This window comes from Aedes albopictus, chromosome 3, assembly GCF_035046485.1.
Source record: "Aedes albopictus strain Foshan chromosome 3, AalbF5, whole genome shotgun sequence".
Taxonomy (NCBI): Eukaryota; Metazoa; Arthropoda; class Insecta; order Diptera; family Culicidae; genus Aedes; species Aedes albopictus.
Window position 1 is genome coordinate 36009525 of NC_085138.1, and position 14502 is coordinate 36024026.

The window sequence follows — 14502 nt, forward strand, 5'->3', positions numbered from 1 at the left end:
TGTGTGTGTGTGTGTGTGTGTGTGTGTGTGTGTGTGTGTGTGTGTGTGTGTGTGTGTGTGTGTGTGTGTGTGTGTGTGTGTGTGTGTGTGTGTGTGTGTGTGTGTGTGTGTGTGTGTGTGTGTGTGTGTGTGTGTGTGTGTGTGTGTGTGTGTGTGTGTGTGTGTGTGTGTGTGTGTGTGTGTGTGTGTGTGTGTGTGTGTGTGTGTGTGTGTGTGTGTGTGTGTGTGTGTGTGTGTGTGTGTGTGTGTGTGTGTGTGTGTGTGTGTGTGTGTGTGTGTGTGTGTGTGTGTGTGTGTGTGTGTGTGTGTGTTTTTTCCTCCCAACCTCCCGAGCAGAGAAAACCGATTGGAAAAACTCTGCTCTGCCGATACTTCCCAGGTTGGTGCCAAGGTCGGTTCTGAGATTCCGGTTGGAGACTGGCTTCCGGTTCACAGGCGCCCTGACGACCAAGCACCGGTGCTTTTTCGCGGTCTACTCGGTCTAGTCCCCGGCGGTGGACGGACCTAGCCTACTCCGACAGAGAAAGACCCCGACGGTGGAAGTTCTCTCGACACCGATGTTTTCAACCCGACCAGTAAGGTGCCGAAGTCGGCCCGGCGATTCCGGTTGGTGGTAGACTTCCGGTTCACCGGCGCCCCGACGACCTATAACCGGTACTACGCAACGAACGACTCGGTCAAGTCCCCGGCGGTGGATCAAGCCTACTCCGATCGCGACCCAAGACTCAGATTTCCAGCAGCGCTCGCTAGCATGTCACCACGTACTTCTTCAAATCGCGGACAGTCGAATATCACGTGCTCCGGTGTCTCCTCGTTGTTTGGGCATGTCGGACAGAATGGGGACTCTGCATGGCCGAATCGATACAAATACTGTCTGAAGCATCCATGACCTGACAAGAACTGTGTTAGGTAGAAGTTCACATCTCCGTGTTTTCTGGACATCCATACCGACACATCTGGGATAAGCCGGTAGGTCCATCTACCCTTCTCCGCGTCATTCCACTCTTGTTGCCACTTAGCCAACGAGTCCGCTCTGATTGTCTTCCTCACGTTTGCAGTGCCTTTTCTCCGGTAACACTCTACATCCTCTGCCAGGGTGATGTGTATGGGAACCATCCCGGCGATGATGCAGACTGCTTCCGACGATATCGTCCTGTACGCGCTCGCCACACGAATAGCCATGAGCCGGAACGTGCTCGAAAATTTTGTTCGATTCCGCTTCAGTTTCAGCGCTGTAGCCCAGGCCGGAACTCCGTATCTAAGTATCGAAGAGGATACTCCCGCCAGAAGACGTCTGCTGCTGCTGCTCGGTCCACCGATGTTCGGCATAATCCTGGATACAGCATTAACAACTTTCGCTGCCTTCTCACAGGCATAGTCGACGTGGCAATTGAAATTCAATCGGTCGTCCACCATCACGCCCAGGTGTTTTAACGCACGCTTTGACGGGATAACCTGTCCGCCGACGTTAATTTCGGCCCGTTGAACTGCTTTACAGTTGCTGACTAGCACTACCTCTGTCTTATGGTGAGCCAACCGCAGCTTTACTTCACTCATCCAGGCCTCGATGGAACCGATCGTCTCCGCCGTCAGCATCTCTACTTCTTCCAGGGTCTCACCGGTTATCGAAAGGACGACGTCATCCGCGAAACCGACGATCTCGACTCCTCCGGGTAGTTCAAGTCTTAACACTCCGTCATACATAATATTCCACAACGTTGGGCCGAGTATGGAGCCCTGTGGCACACCCGCCGTGACTCTAACCAATCTCTGACCCTGATTTGTCTCGTAGACCAAGACTTTCCGTACATTTTATCAGCCTGTTCAGGATGATTTTCTCCAGGAGTTTGCCAAGCGTATCCAGCAGGCATATCGGTCGATACGATGCTGGGTCTCCTGGCGGCTTGCCAGGCTTTGGCAGCAACACCAGCTTCTGGATCTTCCAAATGTCTGGGAAGTAGCTATCCACCAGACATTTCTGTATCGTTATCCTGAACATGTCCGGAAACGCTTCGATCGCCGCTTTCAATGCCATGTTGGGGATACCATCTGGACCAGGGGCTTTCTTCACTTTTAGTCCTTTGGCTATTGTAAGGAGTTCCTCGTTAGACACCCGGTTTGCGCCGGCAGCTACTTCCACCCCGTCGACGTACGGCGTAGGTGGCCATGTGGTTAAACCGTGATTCGGAAAGAGGCCGTTCACAATTACCTCCAGCTTTTCAGGGCACATTTCAGCTGGTGTAGCTGGGCCCTTGATCTTCGCCATCACGACGCGATAAGCTTGTCCCCAGGGATTGGCGTCTGCTTCTCTGCACAGCTCCTTGAAGCAATTGGCCTTGCTCAGAGCAATCTCCCGCTTGAAAGCGGTCCTGGCCTCGCGGAAAATCACCTTGCGTTCCTCTCTGCTCGCTTCGGATCTTGCTCTTTGAAATCGTCTTCTAGCTTTAAGGCAGGCAGCACGTAGGGTGCTGAGCGTTTCATTCCACCAGTAAGCTGGACGCCGGCGGTTATTCGGTTCGAGTTTCCTGGGCATAGTAATATCACATGCCCTCGCTACTGCTTTCGTTAGTTCCACAGCGGTCATAGCGGGAGTGTCGCTGTCTGTCCGAAGTGCCTCGACAAAAAGCTCCTTGTCGAACTGCTTCGTTTTCCACTTCCTTTCGCAGGTCCTCCGGGTGCTTGGCAGAGCGGAGATCCGCCGACCGACGCTGTAGTGGATGGACTGATGGTCACTGTGCGTGTATTCTTCGCTTACTCTCCAGTTCATGTTGTTCATCAGCGACGGACTGCAGAACGTCACATCAATAATGGATTCTCGTCCGTCCTTACGGAATGTACTCACAGAGCCTTCATTGCACACTTTAACATTCAGTTTCGCTAAGGCTTCCAGCAGACAGTAACCCCTTGCGTTGGTCAGCCTACTTCCCCACTCCACCGCCCAAGCGTTGAAGTCCCCGCCGATAACAACCGGCGCACGTCCTATCAACTTATCAGTTAGTAGATCCAACATCCGATTGTATTGCTCAGGGGTCCACCTTGGGGGCGCATAGCAGCTGCACACAAAGACACCGTTGATCTTGGCGATAACAAAACCTTCATGATCGTTATCCACTACTTCTTGAATGGGAAACCCGCCTGTAACTTGGATTGCCGCTATCCTTGCTTTATCCGCCACCCAGTTACCGTTATTGATAGGAACTCGGTACGGCTCTGCAATTATTGCGACGTCGCACTTGGTTTCCGTTGTCGACTGCCACAACAGTTGCTGTGCTGCATCGCAATGATTGAGATTCACTTGCGTTATCTCCATCATTGTCATTGTTGACCTTCCTTCGCCTTCTTGTACATCGGGCATTTGAAGCCACCCGTCGAATGATCGTTTCCGTCCTCCGGTTTGCAGAACATACACCTCGGTTGCTTCGTGCAGTATCGAGCAACGTGACCACTTCCGCCGCATCTCCAGCACAGTGTGGACCTGTCAGGGCCCTTGCAGCTTCTCGCCTGGTGACCGAACTCTATACACCGGAAGCATCTCTCCATCTGCTTAGCAACTCGAGGAGTGGCTCTCAGAATGCCCACCGCCCAACCAACTTTTATCTTGCCGATCTCCACCAGCTTGTTTGCAGCGTCAACCGATAAGCGAATCGCCGCCGTCTGGGTGCCTCCAAACGCTTTCCTTAACCGAATTTGCACCGGAACATCCAGCTTACACTGCTCGGTTAGGGCAAATCTCAGTTCCTCTTCTGTCGTGACCGCATCCAGATCCCTGCACTCGATCACCACCTCCTGTGAAAGAGCCCTGACATTTGCATCGCTGCCCAGGGATTTCGCGACGAGTTCCCGGTAATCCAGGCTCTTAACAGCTGGATCTTTCTTTAGCTCGAAGATCATCTCGCCTTTCTGCGTGCGCCGTGTCTTAACCACGTTCTCGCCCAACTCCTTAAGGTCCGGATCCTCCCTCACCTTCCTGAGAAGCGCAGCGTACGTTGTCTTGTCGCTCGCTTCGACTATGAGGGCATCACCTCTGCTTTTCCTCCTAGATGGCCGAAGTTTATCTTTCTTTTCCGGTTCCGTCTTCCTTTCTATTTTTTCCTTTCGCCTTTTCTTCTTAACTCGCTGGCTTTCAACGGTGCGCCATCCACTGTCTCTGCCATCGTTTCTCTGATTGTCGACGCGCGACTGATCGTTCTTGTGCTTCTTCGGGACTTCCTCGTCTCCAGGCGTGTCCCTACCTCTTTTCTCCGAGCGGTGACTCTTAGGCGTCTCCCGAGTTTCCGCCGTAGCTCTTCCTGCAGCTTCCGTTACAGCCTTTTCAGCTGTTTCAGCTCTCAATCTGAGTGCCTTTTGCTCTCGTTCGGCAGCTATAACAGCAGATTTGATGTTCGTCACCATCTGCTTAATTTTCAGGTGCACGTTGTGTCTGTCCTTCACAAACTCGTACAGTTCGTTCACCTTCTTCCTCACCTCACCCAAACCCGACTCTTGAGCAGCACTGCTCTTCGGCGTCGGTGTGAACACTCGCTGGTTCGAAGACCCTAGCTCCTGTTGGTTTCCTTGGAGCTCGCTTCGGATTGTGCTACTGGTAGCGATCGCTGCGGTTTCCAGCGGTGTCACTGGTGATCTCTGCATCCTCTCGCTTCTTCGGAACGCGTTCGCGTCCTCCTCGACTTCGATATTCGTTAGATTCTCCATTTTGTTGGGTCCCCACTCCGGGCCGCTATCTCCACTCGTTGTAGTAGTCGCTTATGATCCCTTGGTTATCTTTGCAAAGCAGGGAGGCCAAGCGAGGGTTGAACGCGTACCTTCATGGGGTACGTGTCCAGAGCCGGATCAGCGTAGGTCAGGAATGTTCCATCTGAGCCTACTAGCCACCTTTGTTGGTGCGAGTATTGAACGTACCTGGAGGCCTGCCAAGGTTTTAACGGGACGGAGGCAAACGTACTGTTAGCCCGCTCGCCGTTTCAAGTAGGTGCCACCCTTCCTTACTCAGGGAACAGAACAGCACGAATGTCAGCCCATCATCGCCATCCGATCCATAATCCGTAGTCCGTTGTCGTTTGCGTTGACCAGTATGCCATAATCAGGATGTTACTGGCATCAATCCTGATGTGCCGGTTGGCACTCCGGGTGTTTGGGCTAAGGCACTTTGAAAGCGGTACCAGGTCGCTTGTACGGAGTTGCTTGCAGATGTGTGGCTTTTTATGAGGATCCAACAGAGCCCACTGTTGAAACCCCACCACATCCTAGGCATCCACCGCTTGAGCTGTCTGGAAGCCAGAAGCTCGGTCACTCCCCGAAGGAAGAGCCAAAGGTGGTAATCCACACGGGTGTGTGAACGGTTTTCGCTTAGGAAAACTCCCAAGCTTCCACCCGACTCGCAGAAGGGGGGGTTCGTCAAGACCCTGGACTCCTGTCCCTGCTGCCCCTTGTGTGTGTGTGTGTGTGTGTGTGTGTGTGTGTGTGTGTGTGTGTGTGTGTGTGTGTGTGTGTGTGTGTGTGTGTGTGTGTGTGTGTGTGTGTGTGTGTGTGTGTGTGTGTGTGTGTGTGTGTGTGTGTGTGTGTGTGTGTGTGTGTGTGTGTGTGTGTTTTTTTTCCCTTCTAAACCATAGGGGGATAAATCTGCTCATCAGACACCCTCACAGGAAGGTTAGGGTAGTGTGGGGATGAGGCCGTCTTCTACAATGCCGGTAGAAGCCAGGACTACTCTCTCCTCGACCCACTAAAACACATTCCTATGGTCGCCAAACCCTACGTCTCTCCGGAACCACCAAGAAGGTATTGCTTCAGAGAGGGGCTAGTGCATATCGCACCCTCAAGGTTAGCTGCCGTAGCCTAGCAGCAACGAACATCGATGACTCGCTCTGGAGAGTCCATCACGATAGCATGCTGGCGCTTAGCTAGTTTCCCGAGTGGTCCTCGCCACTCCCTTTGTCCTCGGAAGGCGGGCAGGGTCAACCCCGCCCGCGCCCTACTGCTGAGCGGACATCAAGAACTGATGCCCACGTGCAACCCGATCTGACCTGCCCGCAAAGGAAGGGTATCACTACCCTTCAGGCCCTATCAGATGCACCCGTAGGTTGCAGACAGCAGGATCTCACCTACCCCGACCCTTGCCGGGGACCCCTTTCCAACCGCGGGCTCAGATCCAACCCAGTAGACCGACGCCACGACAGCACCGCTACCGGGACTTCCTCTCCGCGGCCACTTAATCGCTGTAAGGGTCGATCTCGACCGCAGGGCACCGGTATGACCTACGAAGCCGACTTCGAACCCCTGGACCACCTCTTGTACTGCATCTGGACTAGCCATTCTCCGAGTCCACGCGCCACCTCCTCTGTAGCTCCCAGACGATATGGGTGATTGCCGTTGAAACGGCGTTCCAGCTAATCTCATCCCTACACATTCTCTGGACCAAGTTGTCCGGAGTTGTGTCCTCCCCGCATGTGGCAAGCATGCGGTCACGCATTGTGCGAAAACGCGGGCACACGAACAACACGTGTTCCGCCGTTTCCTCTAAACCATTGCACACTGGGCATTCGGGAGAATCCGCATGCCCGAAACGGTGTAGATACTGTCGGAAGCAACCATGACCTATAAGGACCTGTGTCAGGTGGAATGAAACTTCCCCATGGCGCCTATTAATCCAACTATCTACGCTCGGTATCAACCTATGGGTCCACCTTCCTTTGGTGGAACTGTCCCACGCGCGCTGCCATTTGACCATAGAGGCCATCCTGACAGTTTTGCGTATGCCTCTTGTGCCGCGCATTTTGAAGCACTCCATGTCCTCACTGATAAGAATGCTGATAGGCACCATACCAGTAATGACACAGAGAGCGTCGTGTGACACGGTACGGTACGCGCTTGCAACCCTCAGACACATAAGCCTGTAAGTACTTTCCAGCTTCCGTCGGTAGCATTCAGTACTTAGCGCGGTACCTCATGCCGGGCCGCCATACCTAAGTATGGACGTAGCAACACTAGCCAGAAGCTTGCGCTTACTGGCGTACACCGCTGAGCTATTGGACATCATCCGGGACAGTGCCGCAATAGCTGTGGAGGCTCTTTTACAGGCATAATCGACGTGGCTACCGAAGGTAAGCTTATCGTCGATCATCACGCCCAAGTGCTTGACAGAGCGCTTCGACAGGATAGTGCATTCTCCTACACTGATCTCCGTCTGCTGCGCCGACTGCATGTTGTTAACAACCGTCACCTCTGTCTTGTGGTGAGCCAGCTCCAGTTTTCTGGACCGCATCCACGCCTCCACAACCTTGATCGAGTGGTCGGTAGTCAACTTCACCTCCTCGATTGTTTCACCGTAGACTTCGAGCGTAATATCGTCGGCAAATCCAACGATCACCACTCCCACTGGGTACTCTAACCTCAACACCTCGTCGTACATGACATTCCATAACACCGGACCCAGGATGGAACCTTGCGGGACTCCTGAGGTTATGTGAAAGCACTTCCGACCCACCTCCGTGTCGTAAACTAGTACGCGATTCTGGAAGTAGCTTCCGAGAATCTTGTACAAGTACTCCGGTATCCCCAGACGCAGGAGCGCATCGGCAATAGCAGCCCAACTGGCGCTATTAAATGCATTCCTTACATCCAGAGTCACTACCCCGCAGAAGCGAATTCCCCTCCTCTTAGGCTCGAGTGCTTTCTCGGCGGTTTTTGTAACCGACAAGATAGCGTCTACGGTGGACCTCCCCTTCCGGAAGCCATACTGGTTGCTCGAGAGACCATTTACGCCCTCAGTGAACTTCAACATTCTATTGAGGATGATCTTTTCGAGCACCTTCCCCGCCGTGTCAATCAAGCATATTGGTCTATATGCCGACGGGTCTCCGGGTGGTTTCCCCGCCTTTGGCAATAGTACCAGGCTCTGCCTCTTCCAAGCTTCTGGGAAAACTCCCTTGTCCAGGCATTTCTGCATAGCAGACCTGAACATCTCGGGAGCTTCTGCAATAGCTACTTTTAAGGCCAGGTTCGGAACTCCGTCCGGACCTGGGGCCTTACCTACGCTAAGGGACTTAGCTATCCCCGCAAGTTCCACATCGGTGACCCTTTCCTCATCGCCAGCCCCAGTCCCCGGCTGTCCTACGAAAGGAGGCCAAGGACTAGGATCATGACGCGGAAAAAGTCCTCCAATGATCCCCTCCAACATCTCTGGAGATTGCTCTGTAGGAGCCATCACACCTCTCGTCTTGGCCATAACGATCCTGTAGGCATCACCCCACGGGTTCGTATTGGCACTCTGACAGAGACCCTCAAAGCAGGCCTTCTTGCTTGCTCTTATCTCGGTCTTGAGCGCAGCTTTTGCAGCGGCGAACACCACCCGCCGTTCGTTCCGCTCTTCCTCTGATCGTGCTCGCTGCATCCGCCGCCTAGCCCGTAGGCAGGCGCGGCGCAGGTCCGCAATCGCGTCGGTCCACCAGTAAGCCGGTGGCCTCCCATTTCTAGGGTGGACTCGCCTAGGCATGGTCGCATCACACGCACGTGAGAGCACCGCTACCAGCTCGTCACCGTCTAAACCGAGTAAGTTTCGCTCACGGCGGAGCGCTTCCCTAAATACCTCTTCGTCGAAGTATGATGTCTTCCACCTACGAGGGCTTGGCCTTGGCCTAGCCGCCTCTTCTTCTATCCGCTGTCTGCTGTTGTTGTAGTCGATACTGTAGCGAACCGCCAGGTGGTCGCTGTGAGTGTAGCCATCATCTACTCTCCAGTTCGGACTACTTGTTAGGCCAGGACTACAAAAGGTCACGTCAATAATTGACTCCGCTCCATTTCGACTATAGGTACTCTTGGTACCGACGTTAGCCAAGTCGACATCTAAGATGGCCAGTGTTTCTAGCAGGATCTGACCCCGCTGGTTCGTGAAACGGCTTCCCCATTCCACAGCCCAGGCATTAAAGTCACCCGCTATTACCACCGGCCTTCGCCCTGTTAGCACGGTCGTTAAGCGGTCCAGCATTTGCGTGAACCGCTCGATCGGCCACCGCGGAGGCGCATAACAGCTACAGAAGAAGACCCCGTTTACTTTGGCGACCACGAAGCCCTCATAGGTAGTAGACACCAACTCCTGCACGGGGTATTTACCCGTCGTCCATATCGCCGCCATTTTCCTGGTCCCATCCGAGGCCCAGTTGCCGTTGCCGGCGGGTACTCGGTATGGGTCCGAAATGATGGCGATATCCGTCTCCCACTCAGAAACCGCCTGACAAAGCAGTTGCTGAGCGGCTTTCTTAAAGGCCGGGCACCCTGGACCACCCATCGCATGTCTGTTTTTCGAGGTTTTCCCGGTACAGATCATGCATATGGGCGGACTCGTGCAGCTTTGGGCCTTATGACCTTCAGCGCCGCATCGCCTACACAGTTTGCGCCTGTCGGGGCCTTTGCAGTCCCACGACTTGTGTCCTGGTTCCAGACACCTGAAGCAAACCTCTGGTGGCTCGTGGAATGTCAGGTGACATACACACCAGCCCACCTTTATACTACCTACTTTAACGGACTTTTTAACATCCGCCACAGGTAGCTGAACCAAAGCTATCTGTGTCCCTGCTGGCCCTCTCCGCAGCTTAACGGCTGCGGCGGCCACCTGCATATCGCACTGTTGCCGCAGTGCCGTGACGAGCTCTTCCACTTCGGTGATCTCGTCAATGTCTTTGACCTTCAGAGTCGCCTCATGTGTCAGAGCCCTCACCTGCACACCTTCGCCAAGGACCTCTTCTGCCAGCCTTTTGTAGGCGGCGCCCTTGTGCTCCTTCTGGCGCTTCAGCTCCAGGATCATCTCGCCCGTACGAGTACGTCTAATACTGCGTACGTCGGCTCCAAGACCCTCAAGCTTGGCGTCGCTTCGCATCGTCTTCAAGACGTCCGAGTACTTGGACTGTTCCGTCTTGATGACGATAGCGTCGCCTTTCTCACGCCTGGCACCTGCCTTCCTACGCCTTGGTTTGGCGTCCTGTACTTCTACCTGCGGATTCGCCTTCTTCTTCTTCTTCCGCTCCACCTTTGTCCAAGGAGGGTCTTCTCCTTGGACCGCCCTGCTCTGTGGCTGCTGAGGGCCCACCATTGGTCGCAACCCCTTGTTCCCATCATTCCGGGACGGGCCAGCCTTTTCAGGCCCACCCTTCCCAGCTTTCCGGGAACCCTGGCTGGGGTCCGACTTTCCAGCGTTACCACCGGCTTTCGGGGTTATTATACGCCTGGCCTTGCGGGCGCCGCCAGACAGCTCCTCACCTGACGGCTGCCTCGCCCGCTTCTGCGAATGCTTGTCACGTTTGTCACGAGCATTCGCTTCCACACTCCTCGGACTACCTGCGAAGGAGAAGGCCTCTGTTTGTGTAAACTTCGACACATTCTCCTTTGCTGGTTCCGCCGCTGTAGCAGCCAGCAACGCCACCGCGTGCTCCTGCTTGGCCTCATCGACAGACACTCTAAGTCTAAGCAAGGCCGTTTTCAGGTCCTTGCTTATATTCGACTTAGTTGTCGCAAAGTCGATGATTTTGCCAAGCTGGTGCTCAGCAACCTCTAATGCGTGTGTGTGTGTGTGTGTGTGTGTGTGTGTGTGTGTGTGTGTGTGTGTGTGTGTGTGTGTGTGTGTGTGTGTGTGTGTGTGTGTGTGTGTGTGTGTGTGTGTGTGTGTGTGTGTGTGTGTGTGTGTGTGTGTGTGTGTGTGTGTGTGTGTGTGTGTGTGTGTGTGTGTGTGTGTGTGTGTGTGTGTGTGTGTGTGTGTGTGTGTGTGTGTGTGTGTGTGTGTGTGTGTGTGTGTGTGTGTGTGTGTGTGTGTGTGTGTGTGTGTGTGTGTGTGTGTGTGTGTGTGTGTGTGTGTGTGTGTGTGTGTGTGTGTGTGTGTGTGTCTGCAGTTGTCTGTATGTTTTTTTACTGAACTGAGTTTCACACTCACGACTGAAATCATCTTTGGCCCGGGAGTTGAAAGTATAGACACGCTCGGTACACTCTAAATTCACGGCAAAACACACTAAAATCGCATTGCTCAACCATGTCTCCGCGAGTCTATGGAATCTATAGTGTCTATAGTTGAAAGGTGATAGCTCTGTTGGGATCCAGTGACCCGTTTCAGAATGTCTGGTTACTCACGTCCAGGCTTGATAATCCTCCTCGAAATCAAAAGAGTTTTGCAACATGCTCTAGAGCGGTGTTTTGCTTTTGCCTCGTCGCGAGGGAGCGAATGAACCCCAAACAGAGAGGCAATAAAAATTGAGTGAGGAAGAGGGGAACGAAAAAAGAGCCGATGATTATTTCGGGTTTTTGAGTGCGATTTTCGCCTCGAGAGTCTTTCTTTGTATGGGAGTGGAACTCGCGAGAGCTTTTTGAGTGTGAGTGGACGTGAGAAACACAACAAGCAATTATGAGTGTTGGACGAACTCCTCGCTGCGCGGCAAGCTCGCGCTCGGTGCTGTTGAGGATTTGCGTTGTGATTTCTGAGTTTTATTTTCACTCCTCAGAATATCGCCAAAATCGCTTCCTCATTTTCTCGCTAGGGAGTTTCTGTCAAGCCTGCTCACGTCCATTCCGAGGTCACTTTCACTTACAACAAGCCCCGCATGTGTGCATTACCGTTATCAAATGGATAATGAAAATGCAAACACACTTCCTGCTGTGGTGTATGAGAATTGGATGGAATAAGTAGAATGTGTTGAGCGTGTACATCCAGTCATTGGTGATTTGTGAAAGGCCTTTTGATTTGACAGTTACTTGTGCGATGCAGAATCCTTCGAGTAGGATCGACTAAACTGTGCATGAATGAGAAAGCATGCGAAAATGGATAGCGGAATCGGGAAAGAAAAAAAAGAGAGAGTTGATCGAGCGTGAGAGGCCGGTCTTGGGGTTGAGAGCGTCGTTCGGGAGTCTGATAAATAATTTTGAGACGAACGGTTTTGCCAAGAGTGCGCGGTTTGAATTGGGATGGATCGTTTACCACATGGCGTAGTTGGTAGAATAATGGGAAGAGATAATTGAAATAAGAGGTGAACTGGTGTGAGTCATAGTTGAGTTGAGCATAGAAATGGACGCTTGCCACATCCACACAAAATGCGTTTTGAGTTAAAGGGTTTAATTTTTGGATCAAATCTTGATCACGATTGTTAGAAATTGGCCATGCGAGAGGTCATGGAGCGTGAGAAAAAGTGTCGTGCGAGAGGCCACGACTGTAACAAATTTGCCGTGCGGGAGGTCACGGTTTCCCATGCGAGAGGTCATGGTGTAAAAAAAAAATCGTGCGAGAGGTCATGATATGTGTACATGTCAGTTCTATTTGTGTTGAATTGAGCACGAGAATGGACGCTTGCCACATCCATTAAGCTTGATTCAACAAACTATCATAACAAGATACATGATTTGGTATTTGATATGTTCAACGGATAAGGAGTAAATCACGAATTATTTGTATTCGATGTGGTTTCACTTCGAATTAGATAGAATCGAAGTTGAATTGGAATCGGATTTGAAATAAATTGTTTGATTTTTCGATTATTCGATATTCGGCGTCAGTTGATTGAATTCAATTTGTAGCTGGTTTGGGTTTGCAGCGGGTTTTATTAACACATAGCTTTTTTATTTTGATACTGTATCGACAACAAGGTCGAAAATCTTTGCTTCAATTGGATCGGATTGTATCAGTCAAGAGTTAGATTTCATTACAATTCGAATGCAATTGAATTTTGACTGAATTTAACTGCATGTGGTAAACGATCCATCCAAATTCAAACCGCGCACTCTTGGCAAAACCGTTCGTCTCAAAATTATTTATCAGACTCCCCAAAGGTAACCTTCGAAACTTGCGCGTATTTAGTTCAATTTGTTATAGTAACGATAATCAAAACTTTCTCACCGGAATCCATCCAAGGTAGCGCTGCCATCACCATGGGAACGTCGTAACATCGCAGATAGGCTTGTTCGGCACGCTCCTCGTCTCACCACCATCGCGCACGTATTCAGTCATCATTAGAGCACACGTCACTTGGCCTCTCACATAATTACCAATATGAGGCTACACTGTTTGATTCTGGGGCCACTCGCGAATCTGATTCGCAAATCTGATGGCGTGATATAGGGTATTGTACCATTTCGGCAGGTGTACCTATTTTGGGCACTTGTCGCTATAACTAAGTCAATTTCAAACCGATTGATTTGAATTTTTGTACAGAGTTAGATACTGTACGTGCCTAACTCTGGACAAAATTTCAAATCAATCGGTTTAAAATTGACTTAGTTATAGCGGCAAGTGCCCAAAATAGGTACACCTGCCCAAATGGTACAAGACCCTATCAGCCAAAAACGCGAAAAATTCGGCCCCTCTGGCATGAATCTTCTGCTGGCAGCGGCATTCAATCACGTACAAGACACTCATTCAATCCTTTGTTTTTCGTGGGATGAAAATGGGAGCCACATGCTTAATAAGGGAACCAATACCCTATAAGTTGAAAATGTGAACAAAAACATTTCAATTTTGCTTAAAAAAAAAAATAAAATATATCAAACATTTAAATTAAGGTTCGTGTTCAAACGCGAAATTATGGAACTTGGCACGAATAAATCGACGCGGACAACGCGGTTTAATTGTCACTAAGGGTGTGAACCATTTCGCTTATTCGTTTAACTTTTAGTTAAAATTTGACACTTGGATAGTTATTTGCCATCGAAAAGTTAAAAAATAACCACGACGGCGGTCCATTTGAAATTTGACAGACGAGTAGTTATTTTGGAACAAAATACAGTACGCAGCCAAATCATTGCGAACAAAAAATAACTATCGAACTGTCAAGACTAACCCTGCTCGGGAGTAGGGTTATTTTCAAAATAACTATCGAAATGTCAAATTTTAACTAAAAGTTAAACGAATAAGCGAAATGGTTCACACCCTAAATCGTACGGTAATTTTGACCTTTCGCCGATTTGATCGCTGATTGACTGCTTGTAAATCTGAAATCTGAGATAGAAAATATGTAGTATTAAATGGTGATACGTGCTCTACAGTTATATTTTTGTAAACTGTGTTGTTTATGTATAGGAAAAATTTACCATCATCCCTCTGAAACAAACGATATATTAGCAGTCAACAAATATTTATAAATAGAGCAAAGAAAAAAACAGTAAAAACCATATCCTGACCCTGGAATGTTCCTGCATTTGAATTAACCAGGCTGACAAATGGCAAGATCAAAATTTGACATGGTAGGTCTTACGCCGTTACGCACCATTCCAAAGTGATCAACCCACGTTACGGGTACTATTTACTATTAGCCTATATGGGAAAAACTAGTTTTTTTTATCTGTTTTAACGAGATTTTTAGTCCTAGGCTATTTCTTCTCGGAACCCACGCTAAAAAGCAAAGTTTAGCGTACATCATTGCAATATGAATTTTACAGGTATCAACGATAAAACACACCTATAATAAAACCTAAGCTATAGCACAGAAAACATACGAACATTCGCGAACAAAATTGCTTGAAAAATTTGTGCGACATCAA

The 14502-nt window shown here is 50.6% G+C and overlaps 1 protein-coding gene across 2 annotated transcripts in view; it reads left to right on the plus strand.

Annotated features, from left to right (window-relative positions):
- Nucleotides 1-14502, plus strand: part of LOC115254290 (uncharacterized) — a 58325-nt gene that overhangs the window by 35732 nt on the left and 8091 nt on the right. The gene's annotated exons all lie outside the window — the stretch shown is intronic.